This window comes from Giraffa tippelskirchi, chromosome 3, assembly GCF_054371585.1.
Source record: "Giraffa tippelskirchi isolate mGirTip1 chromosome 3, T2T-mGirTip1v1.2.pri, whole genome shotgun sequence".
In the NCBI taxonomy this organism is placed as follows: Eukaryota; Metazoa; Chordata; class Mammalia; order Artiodactyla; family Giraffidae; genus Giraffa; species Giraffa tippelskirchi.
The window spans coordinates 42,724,687-42,740,629 of NC_137277.1; the positions used below are offsets into that span (position 1 = coordinate 42,724,687).

Here is a 15,943-nt window from a genome sequence, read left to right on the forward strand (position 1 = left end):
CCATTGGCTGTGCGGAATGGAGGGGGCTCGCGGAGGGCCGGGATGGAGTCGAGGGGGCGGGGCTGGCTTCCGGCGGCGAAGGGGAGCGAGCGGCAGCCGGCTGGGGGAGGGGGTGTCGGCGCGCCGCGGAGCGCTGCGCTCGGAGAGCCTGGCACCCGGAGCAGCCGCCTCCCCCTCCCCCTGCCAGGACCGCTAGAAACCCCTTCTCTTCCGTCCTCCGGGTCTGGGGCCGAGGACGGCTGAGCTGCCCCAGGCGGGCGGGGCGGAGCCCGGAGCCCCACCGAGCGCTGCAGTGTGAACCTCACCTCCCTTCCAGGGCTCAAGGTGTGTGTGCTTTTTCTAACCGACCCCGACTTCAGCCGACTTAACCTTGTGAGAAAAGGGGAAATGGAATGGGAAGTAAGAGCTCCACGTCTAATCAGTTTATTTTGATTTTCTTATTCTGCCCTTCATTCTTCTTTCCCTCCCTTCATCTCACCCCTGCAGCTGGGTAAGGAGATTCAGGACTCTCCTCTCTTTTTACTGATGTGTAGATGTAGGTCGCGTAGTAAAATGAACAGAGAAGAAAAGAGGAGCCCTTTCTTGTTTGGCATCTGATGCAGTAAGCCGGAAAAAAAAAAGAAAAGGACAGGCTAGGATAGGAGTGGGGTTTTGAAACTGTTCTGCATCCGTGTCCATTAAGGCTGTCTTCACCATTTTCCTACTTGGGACTGCCTTAATCAGCAAAAACAGTCTGAAAATGAAGGAGGTGCTAGTGGAAAGAGGGATCAGCTTCCGTCAGATGGTGGTTAAAGGAAATCCTGATGGTTGTTAGCGATTAACTCTGCTAAAGTCTCTCTCCCGAGTACAGTGTCACCGGCTTTGTGTAGGACTCAGCCCTGTTGGAGAAACCTAGCTTGAGCAAGCAAACTTCCCTTACCGTTACTGAAACTTAAAAGTCTCATTTTTCTCCATCTGTATATTTCTCATTCACAGACTCTCAGAGGGATTAGTTTCTGTCGTCAAAAAACAAACTTTAAACAAATCCAGATGAATTTTAAGTCGTTAATTTTTTTAAAGCACCCCCTCATGAATTCAGGTGGCTGTATCATTACAATTTATATTTATGTTTTGAGTTCCTTTGCTTCTACAACTTATGGACCCCTTCTTCCTGAAGGACAGTTTATCTTCGGCCAAAATCAGGAACCTCTTTTTCGGTTTTTAATAGAGAGGAAGGATATCAGTTGAAGAGGGAAAACTCAAAATTTATGATAGCAACAAAGGGTGTGTGTGTGTGTGTGTGTGTGTGTGTGTGTGTGTGTGTGTTTTCAGTGGCATTGTTCATGGTAAACTTGCTTTAACTGGGCATTTTCACCAAAAGTGTTTGGACCAGATTTATCCTGATGTTGATTAGAAAAGAGCTAGAATGCCAGAAGGGATGAATGTCAATTTTTTGGCAGCACTTTGGTAAATATTAATTGAAATGTTGACAGTTCATTCTTGTAAGCTGGGTTTGGTTTCCAGAAATTGTTCTAACTGGAGTTCAGTTTTGAAGATAGAATTGATACGCTGGAACTCTTTTAGTTTTAAGATGGATTAATGTTTCTTCTTTGCATTGGTTTTATTTTTATCTCTAATCAATAAGGAGCAGTTTGGGGTAAAAGCAAATATGATAAAGAATAGGATGATGGGATAGGAAATTGGTTCAATTGTGGAAACTTACTAGGGATCAGGAAACTTATTATAGTTGTTTTTTTTTTTTTAATCTGAAGCAGCCTTAATACAGAGTTGTGCAAAAAAAGTAGATTCTTAGTAAACCTTTGTTAGATTTTGGGTTTTTAGTTTATTACCCATTTATCCCTTAAGACTCCATGAATCATATTTAAGTTGAAAGGCAGAGAGAATACCCCAGATGTTGTCTTAGCCAACTTGTTACTGAGAATGAACTGTTAAAAATCACTTTGAAGCTTTGGCAGCTAGCTGTTGTATAAAACAAAGTGCACTTTGATGTCTAAACTATATGGTAAGCTGAGAAAGTGACAAAATCCACTTGGAGGCCATGTTAAAGCATATACCACCACTTCAGCTTGCTTCTACTAATAACCTCCTATTTGATATCTAGGTGTTATTTTTTGTCTACTCATGAGTGAGCAGCTAATACAGCTTTATAAAGTTACATTACACTTTGCTCACTTACTGTTTTTATATTTCTGTTTTCTTGACAGATTTGTATAATCTATATTTTGCACAGTGCAGTGATTTCCCCAAAGAATTTTCCCCAGGAGACAAAAGGCTATGTATAGAACTAATGATAGGTGTGTATCTATACTGATCTCCAGGTATCATTTAAGGAGGATGGAAATTCAGATTTGGTCATTTGTGAGGAAACAATTATATGAAGCCATGATATCCCATAATCTCTTAAGTTAAGGGGACATGGTGCTGTTGAGGTGCAGTTCGCTGATTTTTCTTTAGCAATCTGTTTTTATCCTGCTTCACAGCTTATGATGTGTTTTTGTTTTGTTTTGTTTTGTTTTTAAAAGAGGGCCCTATGTTCTCTCTAAAGGGAGACTCAAGCCCAATCCCCCATTCACATCTGAAGTATAAAATGGTCCCCTTGAGAAGGTGAAAAAAAACGTTGGACCCTTGGTGTTGTTTAATTCTCATGATAATCAGCTTGAGTGTTGTCAGGTTTGAAATTAGGGAAGACTTGTTCAAGGTGAGAAAATATTAGAGGCAAAAAGGCCTAGGAATGCTGCAGTGTGGGGGGCTTACTTAGAGACAATGAGCACATTCATATGGAGATGTGACTGGTGGTAGTCTTTAGCTATTCAGCTTTGTCAGTCAGGTGTCTGAGACAATATTTTGTGTGTGTTTAAGCACAACCCCCTCCCCCAAGGGTTGACTTTTGGAAGCTGATTCTTTTAAGGAAGTTGTTTGCCGTCTGAATCCAGAGGGTAGAGGACTTGGTGGAGTCTGTTATCTGTTTATGGCTTAGATAAGGACATGGAATTGATTGCTGGTGAGTTACTGAACTCTTCCTAATGAATGGTTGCTAGGCAAAGTGCATCTCAATCAGTTTAATCCTTCATAGTTTACAGGTCTGCTGTTGGTGAGGGCCAGAGCTGTCTTTCTAATGGTACTGCCCTTTAAGAATCCTGTTGGATGTGCATACATGTTGCTCAGTGGTTCAAGAAAAACAAAAAGACTAGAAAAACTAATGTGTCTCATTTCATCCATCTAAAATAACAGCTTTTGGCAACCTGGGTCAGCATTGTCATTAACTTCTCTCCTGGATCAAGTGGTGGGGTGGAGTTGCTCTCCAGTGTTAAGATAACCACTGTTTGATTATCTTTGGGTTTGTAACTAGTAAGTAAGGCAGGGAACTAATACATTCATTTTGGAAACGGGCCAGTGAAAACACTGCCCTTGGGCCTGGATGGATGGAAAAATAGGACAGAGTAAACAATTGAGGGCATAAATAATGAATCTTCCAACTGAGCCCTGGGAGAATGAAGGAGATTATCCTCAGAGCTGTTCAGTCTGGCGGTGAAAGGGGAAGAGTCCACTGAATTAATTACCCTGACTGTGTTTGATACTGTGCTTATTATGGAATTGTTAGAGCCATTCAAAATAGAGTTGCCTTTTAGATATAAACTATTAATCCATCTTTTTGTTTTTGTTTTGTTTTTTAAGCCAAACACCCAAATAGCTCATCTGTTTTATTAGAATCCAGGCCTTTGCTCCCTCCCCCAACTTTGTCCTCTGTGTTAGCATTCTGTGAATAATGGACAGTCCTTTTGTTTGGCCATATCTTAGGATTTTGCTTAATTAGCGATTTCATTATCTGTAAATATATACAGTAATAGAAGAGAGAAGCTGAGCTTGGCTTAAAGGAATTAGGAATTATTTGGTACCTTGAGTACATATTATACTTTGAAATTAAATGTGGGGTTGTAGGGAATAATTATATAACAACTCATAAAAGGTTAAGACAAGAGTTCCTTCAGCCCAAGAATCCTTTCCAGTATTAACATAAATATTTTTACTTTCGGATTAGTTTCATCCAGTGAATTAAATAAGCAGTCTCTTAGTGGTCTCAGCATTTCTCTGAGGTTGGGAAAACTAATGCCTCAAGAATGTCTAAATAACTTAGAAAGTGATTTAGTAGTGAAGCCAGACCCAGAGCCAAGGTCTCTGAATTCTTCCCTCCTCTGAATTTCTAATATGTTTGATTCTCTTCTTCAAGAACTCCTTTCAGGGTCCCTATTTGAAATGATTGAAAGTTTCTTATCTCTGCCCTGAGAAGCTGTTTTTATTTCTGTACTTGTGAAGAGAATCCAAAGACCCAAGATGCCATTATCAATCAAGAGAAGGAGGAACGTTCAAGATGAGATGCTGGAAGAATGATAGAGATATAAAGGAAAGGCCAAGTTGGAGTTTTATTATATTTTATCCTGATGGATGGGGGTGGGGAGAGGGAGGGGGGATAGCCACACTGACTGATTAGATCGAGTTTAGTCATAGACTGAGTTTGTTTCATGTAAGCCTAGCTGGAAAGGGCAGGAGGCACCTTTACCAACATACAGGGAGAACTCTAATAGTTAAGGATTCATTCTTGATCAGAGAATAGTCAGTTCTTGATTATTCATGCAGAAAGGCAAACAGGCAAAGGATAGACAAGTCCAAAGATATTCATAGGCCATATTTTTAAGCAATAGCTTTAACTTCCTCTGCTTTTTAACTGCAGTTTTCCAGCTGAACAAACTGATTATGTCTGATCATTCAAGAGCCAAGTCGGTGAGGTTGCCACCAGCTTGGTTTAGCTCAGTTTTGTATCCTTGAGACGGTTTGTTTCAATATTTTAAGACTTGACCCTAGTTATAGGACCTAATTATACCAAGGTCCCAAGGTCCTATGGAGAACTGAGATTTTCCAGGTAAATCGTAGATAAACTAACCCTCGACACTGGCATGTTTCCTTTGTTGGTGTCTTCTTGTCCCACGGATATGCAAATCGTTCATCCTATATGGACAGGCTGTAGGTAGTCAAACCAAAGAAGAACTATAACCGAAGTAAACCCCTTTTCTAACACTGGGCTCTATGGATTCTCCTGATTGGAGCTGTTGGCTGAAATCCATGTACACATTGGGTTGTGATCAAAGAAGTACTATAAATTATAAATTCAAAACTGAGGATTGCTTTAAGTGCTGTTTGGTTGGAAAATGTCTCCCCCACCCCCCACCCCTTGCTTCTGTTGTTGAAGATCAGCTGAATATTCCAGTAGATTTAAAAGGCAAGGTTTCATAACCAATCGCTACTTCTTGGCACTCAGCAAAGTGGGTTTTGAGGATCAGTTGCTGATCTGAGTGAAAATCAGATTTTTTTTTTTTAATTTTATTTATTTGGCTGCACTGGGTCTTAGTTGCAGCATGTGGGATCTAGTTCCCTGATCAGGGTTCGAACCCTGGCTCCCTGCATTGGGAGCTCAGAGTCTTAGCCACTGGACCACCAGGGAAGTCCCGAAAATGAGATTTTATGCCACTTGCAGAATTGGAGTGATTTACTCAGTATCAGTGTTGCTTCAGAGGAGAATCATAAGCAATTATTAGTCACAACTTAATTTTTTTTTTCCTCCCAGAAGTTATAGTACTTCTACCATTGGCATTTTGTTTATCAATTACAATGTAAAAGGTGGGACTTAATCTGTTTTAAAAGGAAAGGGTATCAAGACTATGAGAAATTGAAGAAGGCAGCTCATCCCAGGTCACAGTGTATCAATGGAAAAGGCGCATTTCCTGGGTTTCTGAATGGACCTCCTGGATCACCCAGCTATGCAGCTGAAAGTAGTTTTACTATTACGAACACATTAGTTGTGTAGCTGTGAAGGCACTGGTCTAGCTTTTGCTTATCTTATGCCCCAGAACCTCTCGCATTCAGCAGACAGTGGGCCTGGTGGGCTAACGATGGCTCTATAGCTTGGTTTCGACCTGTCCTGGCAGGTGTTACTGTGCCTTCACTAAAGTCCTTTACTGAGGATTTTAGTGCTTAGGCATCATTCAGTCCCTGTGAGGTATGTTGTGACTGGAGTGTGATACTGTGTTAGGATATTTCCCCAGAGAGATGAAAGGAACCTTTCCTTTTAAGAGAAGTGCTTTGCCTGTTTCCATAATCTGTGGGAAAATTAAGTTGGAACAAGTTGCTTTTCCAGCAAGCTATGTATTTTAATTTTGGTTTCTTCTCCAAGCTGAACAAATGTCCCAACTGAAAACTGTCGTTCTTACCGTTCATAGTACGTTCTGGGGAGACTTCTAAGTGCACCTAGAAATGAGAGGCTGATGCCACTCCAGGCTGCACACCAATTTTGTAGCTCTTTAAAATTCTGTTTGTACCAACTCCCTCCATCCTCCTGTGTATCCACACCTGCTCATCTTTCAGCTCCCCACCACTAGTTAAAAAAGTATCGAGTTGGTCAGAAAGTTATTTCATTTCCCTGTAAGATGTTATGGAAAACCTAAATGAACTTTTTGGCCAACCCTATACCTACCATTGCTCACACAGGGAAATGCTAGTCTTTATTAAAGTCATTGCACCCAGCAGCAGTCTTTGTATGTGTGTGCACAGTGGTGGGCTTTGGGCTTCTGTTACTTTCTTAAATTATTTCTTGAAGAGTATTTCAGCATTACAGAAACAAGGAAGCATCATGAAGACAGGAGTTTTTGTTAGTTTTGTTCATTGCTGAGTCCCTAGCTTCTGGAGCAATGCCTTGCTACATAGTAGGTGCTCAGCAAATATTGGTATGAAATAATTGGAGGAGGTAATCTTTAATAGATATCTAGGGATTAGAATTGGAGTGATGAGAAGAGAATATTATGTTCCTGGAGCTAGTATTAAATTAGGGATTGGATTACTTAACTACTTTAAGGGAAATAACATTTGTGAAAAAACTCAAGGATTGAGTTTTAATAATTGGGGTTAGTTGAGTTTTAATAATTAGAGTTAGTTATCCTAGATTAGAGAAATGGTAGACATTTTACAGTATGTAAATATGAAGGAGCATTGAATAAAGATAGATGACTAGCTCTTACTCATCTCGAAGAGAGCAGAGAAATAGGCTGAAACTTCTGAACAACGAAAATAAAACATGCAGAAGAATTTACTGATTCTAAGAATAAACATTGGAATAGGTAACCAAAGAAGGATGGTTTCTAAGAATGGATTTTTCAGCACTGGTACTGTGTTGGAGGCAATGGTGAGACTGGAAAAGAGCACAGAGCCAGGAGTGAGAAAATCTGGTTGTAGTCCAGGCACTTACTAGCTTTTCCTAGTTTATCTGTGAAAATGGCACTAATGATTCCTGCCCAGTCGATCTCATAGGGCATTTGAGCAACTCATGTGAGAGAATCAGTATGAAAGCACTTGGAAAATTGTACACCTCTCTACAAATGTAAGCAATTGTTAATGATTTTACAAAATCATCCCTGTAAGTGATTTAGATTCTTGGAATCTGAAAGTTGGATTTAGTGGTCATCTAGTTCAGATTTTTAGCTACTGAAAATAACTCTTTTTCCGTCACTCTTAATGGGTCATTGCTTTTGCTTCAGCGTTTCTAGTGCTGTGCCACTGTTGAACAAGCTCAAATTATTGTTTATGTTCATCTAAAATTGCCTTTCTTCAGACTTTAATTTATTAACCTAGTTTTGATCTTCGGAGCTCAGAGATAAAGCTGCTCCCTGCTTTGTATGACAGCCCTCTTGTGACACCTTTATTTGAAATCTTCATCATTTCTCACCTCGAAATCACTATAGCCACTTAACTGGCTTGTGCCATTTTCCATTTGTCTTTCACACTTGCAGCAGATTTATTTAAAATAGACATCTGATCATGTTACTCTCTTTAAAACCTGTTCCTATCTCCGCTGGTTTCAGGATAAAGTCTGACATTAGCTAATAATAGTTACAACTACCATCACTGAGCATAGGCACTGTACTGAGCACTTTATAAATATAATCTCATTTGATCATTATAGTTACTCTATATGATGTCAGGGCTGCTTTTCTGCTGATTTACTTTTAATCTGCTCTTCTGTCCCTCTAGTATGAAATATAAGGTTCTTCATAATTTAACACATCAGACTCATCTCCAAGTTTGGCCCATACACCCAACACTCTCCTCCCCATCCCAGGCTACTTGTGGTTCCCCAAACAAGTTGTTTAGTTTTACAACTGCATGCCTTTCGTTATGCTGGCTTTCGCTGTCTAGAGTAGCCTAACTGTCTCAATCCGGTAAATTCTTGCTCAGCCTTCAATGACACATATTGTTTCCTCCCATCTTTATAATTGTTTACTGAAGGTATTTTTTTCATTATTTTCGTTTTGAAACAACTCTGATTTCCTTCCTCCCTTCATTCCTGCTTGCCTGTCTTCCTTCCTTTCTTGAGGTATATAGTTGGTAATACAATGTTATATTAGTTTCAGGTGTCCAACAATCATTTTTTTTTTTTCCAACAATCATTTTTTAAAATGTATCTATTTATTTGGCTGCACCAGGTCTTAGTTGCGGCATGTGGAATCTCATTCTCTGACCAAGTATCAAACCTGGGCCCCCCCTCTTGCATTGGGAGCAAGGAATCTTAGCCGCTGGACTTCTAGGAAAGTCCCCCAACATAGTGATTTGATATTTGTATACATCGTGAAATGATCACATTAATCACATATCTTGTCAGGGATTTTGTCTGCCATATTTGTATTCCTAATACGTAGTACTACTCCTGCCATAATGCCTGGTGCATCATAGGTGCCTGGTGAACAAATGAATGAATGAATGAATGACATTCTAGTAAGTGTCCTCTTGTTCAGGTTAAACTCTTATTTCACTTTACTATCCATGTTACAGTTTCTAGGTACCTCTGTTACATCCTAGCCAAGCTATTCTAGGCTTTTCATATTTCACATCAGAAAATGTTGTATTTTGGTGACTAGAGGAAGTAAACTGCAACCTTCCAAAATAACTTCTATTGAAAAGTGTACCAAAGGGACAGGTGGTCCAGCTGCTTCCTTAGGGGAGGTTCTCATTGAATTAATTTCTCTAGCCACCTCCTTGCCAGGATAGAGCCCCGGCCACCTAAGAAAAAATAAGCAGACATAGCACTTTGTACTTGTTTTTCTCTTTTACCTTTTGTCACCTCAGGAGGTTACTGCTTTCTGCACACTTTACAGGTCATTGTAGATGTAAAGACCACAGTTTTCCCCTTCTGTGGCTACCTAAGACTGCATAATACTCCTAGGAGTCTTAGTTCCTTGGGCTGTAGACAGAATTGAAAGGCAGAAGGCCTGATACTAATTCCAGGGAAAAGGGCACAGTTCTTGTCCAGAATTGAAGGCAGGATGAGTCGGGCAGCAGGAATCTATCAGTTCCAGAGTTCATTCAGAAGCGATTTAATCTTTGCTGTTGAAGTAGATCAGCAATGCCATTTGCCTGTCTAAAAATGAGATTACCCAAGGATTCTCTTACAAGAAGATAAATTATTTGTGTAACAGTAGCTCCTGGCCTTGCATAATGTCTCTTCGTCTTACTACCACATGCTAGTGGTACAGGGAGCGTCTCGTGTATGGTGCTGGGGTGCGGAGATCAGGCCACAGTGCTTTACTTAGGGCATCTGGGAGAAATTTAACAATTCTCAGCAACTCTCAGCCTAATGGGCTTGGTTATTGTTAAAATTCATCTTTATCAAAGGAAGCATTGGTTAATGATTTTTCTCTTGGCCTAACATGCCTGGGCATTAGCTGGAATTGCCTCGTGATTTGCAGCGGGGAAGCCATGAGAGCAATTTCTTGTTTGTCCACAAATTAGCATTAGCAGTTTCATTTGCAGATTGAAGGAGCAGGAGGAGTGGGCCCTTCGCCAGTTGCAGCTTCCCTCTGACTAGGGCATTAGTTCAATTATGTCCAATTAACTTTTATTGCAGATAGTGGTGATAATTACTTGCAAGTCAGTTTTTTGGCTGCAATTATCCCAAGGCTGAAGTATGAACTTGATGGATTTTAATAACCAGAGTGACATATTTCGCTCCCTGCCGGCCCCCCCCCCCCCCGCAGTTACTTCTTTTTCCAGACTTCTCTTAGAGAGGAGGTCAAAGCATTGTAAAAATCCATCTCAGAATTAAAGCATACTGTCCTTTTGAAGAGCTGTGTAGGATCATATTTTAAAAGAATCTATTAGGAACAGCCTTAATGGCTTTTTATATTCTGAGATCATACCTTTGAGTTCATTGCTGCTTATCATGGGAGAATAGACTGAGATGGAACTAAATGTCGTTCATAGCAGTATGTGCTTGTTGTAAGGTTACTGTAATTGGCAAGGTGCATTTTAGTCCTCTGCTTGCATTGGAAATTCTCTTCAGAGTGCAAAAGAAAACTTTTGAACACTTTTAAAATTCGTAGGACACTTGAGGATACGTTTCTTAATAAGCTCTATAGGAATTTCAGTTTGTGATTTTAATAGAAAGTTGGATAATATATTTGGAAGCAATCCTTGCTATGTAGAAAAAGAGGGAAGAAACAAAAGAAAATAGTTTGTTTTTCTCTAAAGATGGTGAAGTTCCTTTGCTGTTTCCTTTTCTGTATTGCTGTTTGATGATTACCCTGAATATGCTTGTAAGCAAAATTTTATCTCTTTAACATGAGAAGACTGAAGCTGATTCCTGCTCAGGTTGTTCCTAGGTCTCCAGGTGACTTGCTGCGGCTTTCATTTTGGATGTCGTTCATCTTAATGTCCTTTGTTGCTAGGCTCTCTTCCCAAGGGCCCATCAGTCACTTTAGGTATAGTCATGGATGTGGCTGCATAAAATTTTTGTTGAGGATAAATTGCCAAGGAGTGCATTTTAAGAGTCGGCTTTTGTTAGAGTAAGGGAAGGGCAGTTCCCTGGCAGCCCAGTGGTAGGACTGTGCACTTTCACTGCCATGGGTCTAGGTTCAACCCTTGATGGGGAACTAAGATCCCACAAGCCTCGTGGCCAGAAAAAAAATAAGGGAGGAAAGTTCATGGCTGCTTGGAGACAGGCTGTAATATAGTTGTTCCTCCTCCAAAACTTCCATAATCACCCTAAATGAGAAAGAAGAGGAAAGGATGAGTGATAAACATCATCTTTGTACCGCTTCAAAGCTCTTCATTGATTGTTACTGAAAACCTTTCTGCTGTAGAATATCTAAGGCTCTGCCTGCCAGCTGCCATTGGTGTGAAAGTGGAGAAGCTGGTAATAGTTGCTACATTTCAGGAAGTCTGGAGATAAAACTTATGATGTTATTTGAAACTTCTTATATAGCGGGAGGAAAGATTGTAAAAACCATGTTCCACTCCAGAAGATTTAAGAAGGTTTTCCCTTGGAGCATAGGGGAGTTACATGTGTTTAGAATGAAGGGCCTTGAAAAAACTCTTATTAAAACATGAACTTGATGGGGATGTTAGTGAATGCGAGGCCTAAAGAAAGGAGGATCATTAATAGTGCCTCCTTCAGGATAAGACATTTCTTTTGGAATCTTTCTAAAGATGAAATTCTCCATCTTCAGGGTAGGAGAGTTGCATGAATGCCACTTAGAGGAAGGACTGCCAGAACAGAGTTGAGGCTGGGAGAGAGTTTCAGGTGCAGACATAGGAGAAAATATTATTCAGGTAAATATTAAAAAGAAATTAGAAGTTCATGAGGCAGAAAGATACATACAGGAAACCTGTTCCAGATGGCAAGAACCTCAGTGTCCGTACTCACCAATTCAGAGTTGAGTCACCTGTGTTAACACACAATGAGAATGGTTTCCAACAGACTACTCTCTTCAACTCTTCTTTTTGATCTCCTACCCTCCTTCAGATTTCAGCACTGCTGTCTTGGTTATTTTTGGTTTGTTTGTTTGTTTGTTTTAACAATTTTAATAAATTCGGGAACAATCTCAAATTTATAGAAAAGTTGCAAGTACAGTACAAAGAGTATTTTTCTTCCTTGAATCATTTGAGGGTAAGTTGCTCACTTGATTCTTCATCATCCCTGAATACTTTAGTTTTTGCAAAGAACATTCTCCAACATTATCACAATGCAGCCATCAAAATCAGGAAGTTAATGGTGACAACATTACCATCATATAATTCTCAGCACCCTCCGCAAATGTTGCTGTTGTACCAGTAATGCTCTTTATTACAAAAAAAGATCATACCTTGCGTTTATTTCTTCTGTCTTCTTGGTCTCCTTCAGTCTGGAACAATTTTTCAGGCCTTCTGTGACATTCATGACCTTGACAACTATCAGCAGTTGTTTTGTAGAAAGTCCTCAATTTGGGACTGTTTAATGGTTCCTTATGTTTAATTTAGGTTGTACATCTTCAGGAATATCACAGGAATGATGCCTGTGTTCTTCATTGCATAATTTTCAGAGATGCAGAGTTTTTATTTGTGTCATTACTGAGAATGTTTGATCACTCCATTAAGCTGGTTCCTTATAGGCATTTCCAGTGTAAAGTTACTCTTCCCTTTGTAATTGATATTTTGGGAGGAGACAATTCAAAACTATGCAAACATCATTTTTCTTTTAAGCTTTTAAGTTTACTAGTTTATTTACATTAGTATGGGCTCATGATTTCCTGTTTTAGTCAACTTATTATAGCTCAGCTGGTAAAGAATCTGCCTGCGATGCGGAGACCTGGGTTCAATCCCTGGATTGGGAAGATACCCTGGAGAAGGAACGGCTACCCACTCCAGTATTCTGGCCTGGAGAATTCCATGAACTGTATAGTCCATGGGGTCACAAAGAGTTGGACACGACTGAGCGACTTTCACTTTCATTACATTTTATTAAATTTAGTCTGTCTTTATTTGTTTTGATATTCATATTATCCCAGATTTTGCCAGTGAATCAAGAAAAAATATTTAACTGTGTGTTTAACCTGAGAGGTGCCTAAGTGATTTACTGTCTTTTTATTGCAAAGGGTTGGTTGGCACTAACCCAGACTAACATCTTATGAACAGTGGTAGAAAACAACAGTTTCTAATTACTCTATTGCTAGTATATGCCTCCTTCACTCAGTGTATCCATCCTGTGTTCCCTCTAATTTCTGCTGTGTAAACTTCTCTTTCTGGAGTTTCCCTCACCGATTGAGCATCCTATCAATCTGTCTTTGACATGTCACTGTTACTCTTTGAGCACTTCCTTTCCTGGGCTGTAATATGTACCAGACTCATCTAGTATTTTCTCTGCCTCAGTCATTTCTCCAAAGAGCCTTTGTTCCTGTTCATGGGAAATTTAGTAATTAGAAGCCAAGATCTGAGCAGACCCTGTTGGGGCTCATTGCTATTGAATGAGAAGTAGTCACTGCATCCGCCTCTGCTGGGGGTGCTCTCACACCACTTGGGTTCTGGCTCCCCACTTCAGGGCTCACCACCTGCAACCTTGTGGATACTCTCCTCACTCTGCACTCTGTTTGGGTACCTTCTGTTTCTAATCCAATTGAAACGATCTGACAGAGGGAACTGGGTGAACGTTGGTTAGGACACTGGTGAGGGAGACCTCAGAGCAAGAAGTTGATAGAGTAGAAATTAGGACCTTGAATGGGTGTATCGAGTGAAGGAGGCATGTACCAGGGATAGAAGAGTTGAGAACTTGTGTTCTGCCCCTGTTGATAAGATGTTCATTTCGTAGTGTAGCCATTTCTTGAAGGTATCTTTGAGATAAAGGAAGGCAGATCGTTTGGATATCTGTAAGATAAACCATATATTTATATAATTTTTCCTGATTCACTCAATGTTAAAGTAATCTTGAGTTAAATTGTTCTGTTTGGGTGGGACTTAATATTCGGTATAAGACTTATTTGACCAGTTAGAACCAGTCACCCACTGACAAATAACAGTGCTGAATGGTTAGGGAATTTCTCAGGGCCAGTCTGCTAATGGCTTGATCTGTGAGTGAGTTGTGGTACCTTGTGTCCTTGAAATATTTAAAGACCTATTTTGTTTTTGTTTTGTTTCCCAAGCAGTTCCTGAAATGAGGAAGCCTCCTAAAGCTAAGTTCGGAATCTTATTTTTGTGGGTGTTTACTCTAGCTATTAAAGTATTCTTCCAGCACAGATAGGGACTGTCTCTCCTTCCTGTGGCTGTAGCCAGTATTCTGAATTTTATTAGCTAGTTGTGGGGGTTTGCAGGGCGTGGGAGGAGGGGTTGCTCTTCTTCCTCAGTAAGCTGTCAGTTCCTGGGTCCTTTGGAGGTTTAACAGCCTCTCCTGCTTTCAGAGACACCTTTAGCTTCAGAAGCTTGGTAATTCCTTGGGTATGTGGAATAAAGCTTCAGGTGATAGTGAGGCTCAGTGAAATGGCAAGGTAAGATATTTTGATTTTCACTAAAAGGCTATGGAAACCCTCCCCCAAAGTTGTTATACTTAAATTCCTCAAGCTCCTCTACTCAGGCTGGGGCAGAAGTGTAAGTCGCTCAGTCGTGTCTGACTCTTTGCAACCCCATGGACTATACAGTCTAATGAATTCTCCAGGCCAGAATATAGGAGTTAGGGGCAGAAGGAAGGGCCTAAATGAACAGAATGAATTAGTATGTCAGTCACGCCTTGTTCTGTAACCTTAAAATCTGCCTATTGCCACACTAACCCTGGATGGCAGCAGACTAGAGATACAGTGAAGGGCAGTATGTTTACTGTAAGCGTTAACGTTCCCTGCCTGCCCTGAATTTACCAGCCTTACTGAAACTCTGCACTAGAAACCTAAGGCACATAAGCTCAAGGCATTGTGTACAGAGAACTGGTTCTAAGAGAGTAACAGACCAAATGAATACACAGTAGATAGCGTAGATGCATAGCCATGAAAAAGCGTGAGCTCCTTTTCACCCCTGAACTCAGAATGCCTTAAAGAGCAGGGAGCTGCTTCCTGTCAGAGACCTGGGTCAGCTCTGTGATGCCCAGCTTCCATCATAGTGTGAGTGTCCAAGGTGGAAACCAACTTAGCAAAGGTGTGAGTTGAGAGTATGTTCAGAGGTAGTCAAGGTTGACTTCTCCCATTCAGGAAAGAGCCTGAGAATAGGAGGGGAAGAGTTTCCTGAACGAGGGTAGTTTGAGAACGAGAGGGAACTGTGTTGGTCGTTACTTGTAGTATTCTGATAACACTTTTCCTCAGTGTGAATCATAAAGCTTTCTCCCGGAAGAAAGTCGGACCACTCAAACCTAAAGCTTTCCTTTGCCTTTATGTAGTTACTTGCCTAGTGCATTCTTACCCTGGTTATAGTTGTTCCCCCGCTTCTTTTTTTTGAAAGGAATTTTCACTGAAAGCCGTTTCCGAAGTGTTAGACTAGCCAAAGTATAATAGAGTTACAGAGTGAAGAGCTGATCTGTGGCAGGTAGTTCCCCAAATCCATAGGAGAGTCAATAATTACATTTACACTTAAAAGACAAAGCCATGGCCTAGAATATATATAATAGTGTAGGAAGGGGGCTATGATAGGTGCTCAATAAATATTGACTTGAGAGGCAGCTGTGGTATGGTGCAGCGTTTTCTGAACGTCTTTGTCTGTGCCCACAATGAAGATTGCATCCCAGTAAATACACTCATAATTTAAATAACTGGGACAGAGTCATAAAACAGTAAGCATTCTTAACTGTTACTTTGTGTTGTTGTTTTTTTTAAAGCCTGTGGATTAGAAAATATTTGTCTGATGGAATGAGCTACAGGTCTGGGAGTTAAGACAGAGACTGTCATGTGAGGTTCACCATCCCAGCTGTGTGTCACTGGACAAGTTACCTAACCTTTCTTAATGTGGGTTTCCTAATCTGTGGAAAGGGAATGATACTTATTCCATCTGAATTAAAAGCTTGCTTTCAATTTCAAGTGAAATAATGTATGCAAACATGTTTCAAAGTGTAAAGAACTATAGAGTCTAAGAGCGTGGTTTAATTCTGGTGGCAAAATAAAAAGTGACCTGGATTTTG

General features: G+C 40.5%; 1 protein-coding gene across 6 annotated transcripts in view; it reads left to right on the plus strand.

The window, feature by feature from the left end:
- The window catches only part of FAM222B (family with sequence similarity 222 member B), a 54,218-nt gene that overhangs the window by 19,018 nt on the left and 19,257 nt on the right, over positions 1-15,943 (plus strand). For 2 of the 6 annotated variants that reach the window (XM_081580351.1, XM_081580353.1), the window contains exon 1: positions 75-324. The exons of the other annotated variants lie outside the window; for them this stretch is intronic. The gene's annotated coding sequence lies outside the window, so the exon portion shown is untranslated. Of the gene's footprint in view, positions 1-74; positions 325-15,943 lie in introns of those variants that run through there. 6 annotated transcript variants of the gene reach the window in all.